The following is a 9,219-nucleotide window of genomic DNA, read 5'->3' as shown; positions in this document are numbered from 1 at the left end:
GCCCAAAGGCAGCGAAATTCCTACAAATTCCCTAAAACCTGAAGTCCTCCTTCCCTGCACAGTGCACACGCACACACACCGAAGCAGATTTTACTCACTCCTCTGAGGAGGCAGAATTACTCACAGGTGGTTCTTTTCAAAAATACATATGGGCTGAGGCTGAGAACATATGGTCTGATGGCATATTAATAACAGAGAGATGAGATTCCCCGTTACTCACACGGCAAAAAGCAGATCGAGGGAAGGACACCTTTCAGGAGGAGTTCCTGCTGCCCTGGCTGAGTGAATCACCCCTAACCAGGTCACCCTGTTCCCAAAGCCCTGCCTAAGAAAAGCTGCCATTTATGGGGATGAGAGATAAGAGGGGTTTTATCCCTTGTGTGGATGCCAGGGATGAAACCACAGACTTTCTCCTGCGTTATTCCGGGATGAAAGCACATTTTTGTGGGACACACAGAGCAAAGGACGTGATGTCTGGAGGAGTTTTGGTCACTGCTTTCCCTTGGTCACCCCCAGTGCTGATGGCTGTCAATGGGGAGGATGCTCCACCACAATTCTCTAGGGGGCTCACAGTGGTGCCAACGGGCACTCCTTACCCCAGAATATCCTTCCTCCCCTAAGTCACCTCTTCCTCTTCTCCCTTTCTACTTAGAAAGGGAGAAGATTTATTCTAGGGGAAGGTGTGATGACTTTGTAGACATTTCCCTTGAACTGCTCTGCTCTTAATTGCCAATTACAAAAGAAGGAATGGGGCGGAGCAGCCCAGCTCCCAAACTGGCATGCACAGCCCCAGCTCTTCCAGCTCTCCAGGTGAACCAGGGTTAAAAACTGCTCTACTGACCCTTCCCTGCTTTTCCCTTCTGGCAGAGCAGCCTTGGAGCTGTGATTTATGGGACTGTAAGAAAAGCAACCCCTCCCTTGAGGGTCCCAGTCCTGCACAGAGCGTTCTCCTCACTCCGCAGAGCAGGGAGGACTTCCCAGCCCCATGAGGATGCTGCTCTTATCTCCTCAGTCCTGGAAAAGATCAAACATTGCAGCTGGGAGCAGCCTTGCTTCATCCAAACAAAGCCTGGAAGGAGATGCCTCCTCCAGCTCATGCCTGGCAGCTGGGGCTGCACTCCTCCAGCGGGATAAATACTTGGCAAAGCCTGTGGCTCTCCTGCAGGAGAGCTGGGTCCCTCCAAGGATAGGGAAGGCTTTTCCCTAAGGATGGGCTCAGCTTATACCAGCAGTACCCACTTGTGGACCCACAGCTCAGAGATGCTTCTTGCAAACGTGCCCAGGATCTCACTGCTGCCAATAAAACCAGCCCAGGGTTGATGTCTGAAGTGCCCTGACGTGCATTTGCCAAATTTATGAACTGGATTAACTGTGCTGGAGTGGGGAAAGAGAATGGGGACTGGAGAGGATGCAGGAAACAATTCAGATTTTATTTTTTCCTGGGTTAAAGGCAATGACTTGTTTCAGGTGGCAGCATAAGGCAGGAAGAAAGAGTAAAGGAGCTGCAAGCTGATGTTTGCTATGGAGAACCCCAGGGACACCCGTATCAACCAAACCAGTAAGAAAAGGGGCCACAGCTCCAGAAACAGCACCAGAAATGGGGGATGAGGTGCTCCCCTCATTGCTGCAACCTTGGATCAATATCCCCGACTTCAGCTAAATGTGCCTGCACAGCCAATTGATTTTCCTAAAAATAAAATTAATCCAATTGCAACCTAAAAAAGAAATATAGAAATCCCTGCCCAGCATGTTCTTCTAAGGGTCTGTATTTCCAGGGATCTGGAGTGCTGCTGGTGGGACTGGGCTTCAGGAGAGCAAAGCACAGCAACCCTTCTCCCATTTGATCCATCCAGTGGAAAACTCAGCGTGCCCAGGGTGAAAATCCAGCTGGATAAAATAAATGTCTAATCTCTTACAACGCCCAGTAAAACAAAGGTGCACGGAAGATTGACTTTTATCGCAAATTCGCCACAGTTGATTTTTCCAGCTAAGGATGTTCCTTCTCTGCTGGGCCTTAAATTTGTCTGCAGGAAAGGACTGTGGAGAGGGAAGGCAAATGAATGAAGGTGTGAAATCAATGCACATAAACTCAATGGCCCTGAGCCTTGATGCTGAGGCTATAGTTGGCTGCACTTCATGCAAAACGAGCTGAGACCCCTCTGTTTGACTCCAGACGAGCCTGCAGACAGACCCTTCACCTTCTACCTCTGCTAATTCATCTTGGCTTTGTGTTAATGGGACAACAAAGCCAGGTTTTTGTCCCCACAGTAGCTGGAATCATGGCAGGTGTGGGAGAGGCAGGGCTTGCCATGCTCTGCTGCCAGCCTGGGAGGGCAATCCCATCCCAGATCTGGATATTTAACTTTGATATCAATTGTTTTTCCAGCTCAAAAGATACCATGGTATGTCCACATGTGTGCTCTGAGCTGCAATGTATCAGTGAACTCCCATGAGTTTTAAAAAGACAGGTGTACCCATTAATGCTCTGGCTTCCTATCAATTAATTAATTTCATTTGTACAAGTGGCCCAGGTTTAAATAACTTACAGTTGTACAAGGCAGGAAGAGAGGAGCCAACAGGGAAGATTCCAGGGAACCTTTAGAGCCTCTTCCAGTGCCTAAAGGGGCTCCAGGAGAGCTGGACAAGGGATGGAGGGACAGGACACAGGGAATGGTTTCCCACTGGGAAAGGGGAGATTTGGATGGGACATTGGGAAGGAATTCCTGGCTGAGACAGTGGGGAGGGGCTGGGCTGGAATTCCCAGATTTGCTGTGGCTGCGCCTGGATCCCTGGCAGTGCCAGGTTGGACAGGGCTTGGAGACTGTGGAAACCTATGGCAGTGGGTGGCACTGGATGGGCTTTAGGCTCCCTCCAACGTAACCTTTGATGGTTTATCTGCTCCAAACCCAGCCGGTGCAGCAGAGGGGGCAGAGCCCAAAGCCCCGGCACTCTGTGGAGGCCCGGTCCGCGCTCGGCTCGGCCCCGCTCCCTCACGGCCCGCGCCCGGCTCGGCCCCGCTCCCTCACGGCCCGCGCCCGGCTCGGCCCCGCTCCCTCTCGGCCCCGCTCCCTCACGGCCCGCTCCCGGCTCGGCCCCGCTCCCTCTCGGCCCCGCTCCCTCACGGCCCCGCTCCCTCACGGCCCGCTCCCGGCTCGGCCCCGCTCCCTCACGGCCCGCGCCCGGCTCGGCCCCGCTCCCTCACGGCCCGCTCCCGGCTCGGCCCCGCCCGGCTCGGCCCCGCTCCCTCACGGCCCGCGCCGTTCCCGGGCTCCGCGCGCCCTCCCGTGGCCGCACGCCCTCAGCGCAGCCGGGCTCGGCTCGGCCCCGCTCCCTCACGGCCCTGCCAGCGCCTCCTTTTCCTCTTTTTCCTCCTGTTCTTCCTTTCCCTGCTTCCCTCGCCTAACACAAAGGGCTGATGGGCTGCTCCCCGCTTTTCCAGGCGCTCCCACCCCTCCCGGCTGCGCGGCAAGGCCTAGCCGAGCCAAAGGCTGTCCTTTTTGTCGCCTCACAGTCTCAGAAGCGTGTCCCCGTGAGGGAGGGCAGCCCAGGGACACTCGGGGGGTCAGCGCACCGAGCCAAGGGATGAAAGAGGCTGCTGAGAAATGAACGGCAGCAAACCAGCGACGGCAGCACCTTCCAGGGCCGGGAGCTGCTGAGCCCCGAGCTGCAGCTGGGCCTGAGATAATTCAGGAGAAAATAAACAGTCCTGAAGTGCCACTTGCCCAGGCTTGGAATGGGATGAGCTCTAAGGCGCCTTCAACTCAAATCATTCAGTGATTTCATGATTCTCTCTAGCAGCAGGGAGCTGGGGGTGATGCAGAAACATCAATATCTCCTTGTTTCCTTCCAGATCCACACAGCACATCCTTCCAGCCCCGCTCTTCCCTGCGCTGCGTCATGCAGAACAAATGGCCCTCAGAAGGTGAACTCCAAACCCAGGACAAGCTGCCCCTCAGAAAATGAATTTCACAGCTGCCCACGTGCCCAAGCTGCCCTTCCCTGTTCATTTTCCATGAACAAGCTGCACTGGATATGCCAGGGGTCCCCAGTGCCATATGCAATGCCAACAACATTCCTGTGCCTCCATGGAAAATGTGCCCTTGCTTTGTGTTTTCCCAGCCTTGGGCAGGCTCAGAGCTGCCCGGGAGCTGATGCATCCATGGATGGTCTTTCTGTCCCATTACTGGTCCCAACAGAACCTCATGGGAATTCATAGTCACCCCTAAGTGCTGCATTCCCAGCACTATCAACAGAATCAGGGATTATCCTGAGTTGGAAGACACCCACAAGAATCACTGAGACAAACTCCTGGCTCTGCATAGGACACCCCAAAAATCCTACCACGTGCCTAATAATCCATAACAGGAATAATAATAATAATAACAACAACAACAGTCCTCTGCCATGTCCTGAGAGCCCCAACTCTCCCTCCTGGCACCCCTGCAAGGGTTAACAGCAGGGTTGATGCCCAGGAAAGGTGGAAGGTGCCCGCAGCAAAACAAGTGATGTTCCAGGATAGTTTTGTCTGATCAATGCTATTAGACTGATGGATTGTTTGGGGAAGCTTTTTATCTCAGCCCTCACATCTGTTCTGCATTTGGAGGCAGCCTAAGAGGCTGGGGGTGCAGAGCAGGTGCTTCGAGTGTCTGGTGAACATTAGGGAACGTTTACTCAGAGGCTCCAGAGCTGCCAAAAAGTGCACTGATTGGACAGATGTTACTTCATTACTGTCAACTCGTCATCCTGGATGTTTTAAGGGAACAGTTGTTTGTTAAGGAAACACAGCTGTTACCAAGAAATTTGTTTTCCCGTGCCTTTTCTTGGCTGCGGGGCAGCGAAAAGCCCGAGGTACCTGGGCACCTGCAGAGCTCCTTTCTGGGCAGCTCTGTGCCCAAGGAAGGGGCACAGGACTGGGAGGACCTTGTCTGGTCACCTGCCACCCCATTTCCTCAGGGCTGATCCTTGTTTAAACTCTCTTGGACGTGTGTTTTCTTACCTGGTCTTCAGAATTCCCAGTGCTGGAAGTCATCTGCCGCTGATGTTCCTGTTTGTGGGGTCACTGCTGGAGCTTTGCCATGGAGGTGGCTTTCTCCTTCCTCCCATCCAGCTTCAGGGCAGATCCAATCCAGAAATTATCCCCAAAGTATGGTTTGTTTCAAGGAACTGCACCGGAGGGGAACTGGAGCACAGTTTGTCCCATGGAAAACAGGAATTCCCACCTGGAGGGCACAAGCAGGAGGATTGGATCTGGTTTATCTGATCGCATACCTTTCAAAAAAAGGGCTCTGTAGGCTTCCCTCTGGTGTTCAAGCTCTGCTTCATCCAGAAATACTCACTGGGAATGTCAAACCCATGCCTTCCAGCGCAGCCTGGGGCAGGAGGATTCCTGTCTCATCCCACAGTGCTGGGAACACTCTGCAAAAAAACACAAAAGGGAACAGCTTTGGTGCACAGCTGATCTCCTGATCTCTGAACTCTTACAGTGAGGTTCAGGAGCAACCAGCCCTTCTCCATCCTCTAGGTGAGACTCGGGTACTTCACGTGCCTCAGTGTCCTCTGTCCTTTGGACAGAGCCAATTCCAGCCCACAAGGGAATTTTTTATCCTGATGTCCGGTGTGCTCTGGTGGGGGGCAGAGGAGTTATCAGTGGAGGAGGAGGTGGGTGATACATGGACACAACAACAGCCCCTGGATCCAAGCTGTGCAGCATGGAGTGGGCAGTGGAAATCTGTGGAATATCAGGAGCACTGATTAGCAGAGTCCTGCTTTTTGAGGGATCTAACCCAGGCTCATTTTGCTTTTCCCTGTCAATAAACCCCTGCAGCTGAGCAGGTTGGGAACGGTGCAGCTGATCTGAGCATCCCTCTGTGATACCTCCAGAGCAGGATTCCAGAGCCACTGAGTTGTATCAGCCCAGGCAACCTCTGATCAATTCTGAGTTATCATCCTGCCATCAATTAGCACAATAACCGATTGCCCTGCCCCTGCCCAGCTCTATCCATCCGTCTTCCCACAAACCCTTCTCCCTTATCGATTTTTACCCTCCAGCTTTTCCGCTTTGATCGATTCCAAGAGGAACGTGCAAATGAGGAGTCAAACATCTTTATGACCTGAGAACTTATCAACGGAATTCACTGCTCCAAAGAACCCCCCTCCCTGTGCTGGGTAAGCATTTAACAGCCGATATGTGCTGGCAGGAGGAGCAGGCTGCTCACGCAGAGGGATGGAATAGATCCTTCTTTTGCCTCATCCCATGGATGCAGGCAGGGAAAGAAGGTGGCTCCATTTTACACCTCTTTGTTTTTGTTTTCTCCACAGTCTCCAGCTCAGGTGCTGCTCTGGGGGGTTATGTGGCCATAAGTCCCAAAAAACAAGGTTTTATCACTGGGGTGTCCTGCAAAGCTCACAGGAATGGGTGAGATCCTGCTGCTGAAAACAGCTCCCTGCTGTCAGGAGAGGCTGGAAGATGACCCTGAATATCAGCATTTGTGCTTCAAACACAGCAGGAATCAGCCTCTGGAAGGAGATGCTGAAAGAAGAGAGAAAACACCGACAGAAGTATCGTGCAGTGCTTGCTAATCATAGAAACAGTGTCATAAAATCACAGAATCGCAAAATCACAGAATCATAAAAAATCATAGAATAATAAATCATGGAATCACAGGATGGTTTGGGTTGGAAGGGACCTTTCAAGGTCACCTGTCTCCACCCCCTGCCATGAACACAAACAGCTTCAGCCAGAGCATCTACACCAAAGATGAACCACTGAGTGCTTTGGTGAGATTCCGGCTATGCCCTTCTTCTCCTTGCCAAGCACATCATGGGTTTGAAAACTGAGGGGTTTACAGGAATACAGGCATTTTGATGGAGGCAGAAAGCTATTGATTAAATGAATTAATTAAATCTCCTCAAAAACAAGGCACAACCAAACAAACCTGCCATGGGAGCAGCATCTGTCCCAGCACAAGTCACCTTTCCAATGTGAGCCCTCAGCCAGGTCATGGCCTGGAGAATCCCTCTCCTGGAGCAAGGTCTCCAACAAACAGGGAGAAACAGCCAGGAAAAGAATCCCAGCAGGCTTAGAATGAGAGGTCACATCCCCTCAAACTGCTCAAGATTTGCAAAACCACCAGGGACTGTTGATTTTTTGGAGTCCCCGGTGGTTTCTTATTGAAAATAAAGAGGATGCTATGAGCCAGTGTTCAATCCTAAAAGCTGGGAATTACCAGCCTGATGTTCTCTCCTACCCGTGCCCCTGGAATAGCAGGAAAGGTGCTGCAGTACCTGAACACCAGGATTTCCTTGGGTTATTAATGTTAAATAAAAGTTGAAAGCTCTTTGCAGTTACAGCTGGAGCTGGAGACTTTGAGGAGGAATCTGCTGAAAATGAGTTTTATATACTGACTGGCTGAATGGATAATTAAACAAATCACAAAAGTGAAATGCAATTTTGTTCTACCTCCTGGGAACATTATTGTTAGTTTATTCTTTTTATCAAAAGACTTAAGAAAAAAAAACAAACCCCCAACAAAACAATGCAATTGAACAATATTGCTTTTGTAAACAATTTGAAAATCCAATAACTGTAAAACTTATGACATGTTATTAAAATGCCTTATTTTTTTTCCCCCTACAAGTGAGAAAGCAATTCCAATCTCAGATGTTATAATTTAATTATACACTTTCAGTTCTAAAGATACCATAATTCTTAGCACTGAATACATTCCATTTAATGTCCTTCTGGCATCTTTGAGAAGCTCAGGCGTTGCTGAGCACATTGGTCCAGTTTCCCAAAATCTCTGCTCACTGAGTGCCTGGCTCTTCCCCACACCTTGCTGGGGACACACACAGAGCCCTGGGTGTCATGGGAGGGAGGTTTTGGGGTTTTTCTTAAAAAAAAGTGGGAAGCACCAGCAAAACAGTGCTGACTTCTGGTGCTGCCAACAAAAGATGGACGTGGGAATGCTGGAGCAATTCCAGAGGAGGCCATGAGGAACTGGAGTGACAGGACAAGGGTCAATGGGTCCAAATTGCCAGAGGGTAGGGTTTAATTAGATTTTGGGAAGAAATCCTTCCCTGTGAGGGTGGGGAGGCCCTGGCACAGGGTGCCCAGAGAAGCTGTGGCTGCCCCTGGATCCCTGGAAGTGCCCAAGGCTGGGATGGATGGGGCTTGGAGCAGCCTGGGACAGTGGAAGTTGTCCCTGCCCATGGCAGGGCATGGGATGAGATGATTTTTAAGGTTTTTTCCAACCCAAACCATTTCAGGATTCTGTGACTGGGGAGAGGGGAGTGGAGGTGGTGATGAACCCTGGCTCAGGTGATGAAGGACTCTGAGTGGGGAATGGTGGCCTGGGAAAGCAGGACAGGAGAGCTCATCCAGGACCACCCAAATTCCACAGCGCCAGGTCCCTGTCAATGCTGCCACAATCCTCAACTGTTCCCTGTCTGCCATCCCTCATCCCTCTCCCTTCCCACTCCCACACAAACACAGATTTGAGGGTCTTCAGCAAGGACCCACCGCTGCAGCAAGAGACTTCCCAACACGAGAACTAATTGGAACGAAATTTAAATGCTACCAAATAAATAAAGGCAAGCTACAGTGAACTAGTAATAAGATACCTTTGGACGTTCATTAGGCTGGATTTCCAGGCAGTTAAATAGTTTAATGCATTTCCCTTTGGCTTGCATATCAATCTCAGAGCCTGTCTGGAAGCTGTTTCCCATCCTCCCCAGTCCTACATTACTGGAAAATGCCTCGGTGGCACCAGCAGTGACTCCCACCAGGTAGGGGCTGTGATCCACTGACAGCAGCAGTGTGGGGATAATTGATGGCAAGTGATTGCCAGCATGTGATGATTATCTCGTCGGGTTGTCTGCGACACAATTAATGGCAATGAAAAGAACTCCTTTAATTAATCATTTCCTGTAAATAAATGCGTCAGAATAAAAGAAATCGCCGAGCCGTTGCTAAAAATGGGTTGTTGGCAAAAGGCTGCCGCATGTTAGTGATGGAGCTGATGGTGTGGAAGAGGCAGCAGAGAGGCTGAAATGTATGTGGGTGCCGAGTGTCCTCCCTCCAAAGTTTGGAAATGTGGGGATGGACTGTTCTTGGGGATGGATTCGCTTTAGGGGCTCCAAAATGAGCGGGATGATGGGGCCTGGGTGGCTGAGCATGAAGCCAGAGCTTCTCTGCTTGGGGCTGAGCCCTCCGTGCCCCTC

This window comes from Hirundo rustica, chromosome 13, assembly GCF_015227805.2.
Source record: "Hirundo rustica isolate bHirRus1 chromosome 13, bHirRus1.pri.v3, whole genome shotgun sequence".
Taxonomy (NCBI): domain Eukaryota; kingdom Metazoa; phylum Chordata; class Aves; order Passeriformes; family Hirundinidae; genus Hirundo; species Hirundo rustica.
The sequence above is the reverse complement of the archived record's forward strand: the minus strand, read 5'-3'. Positions refer to the sequence as shown.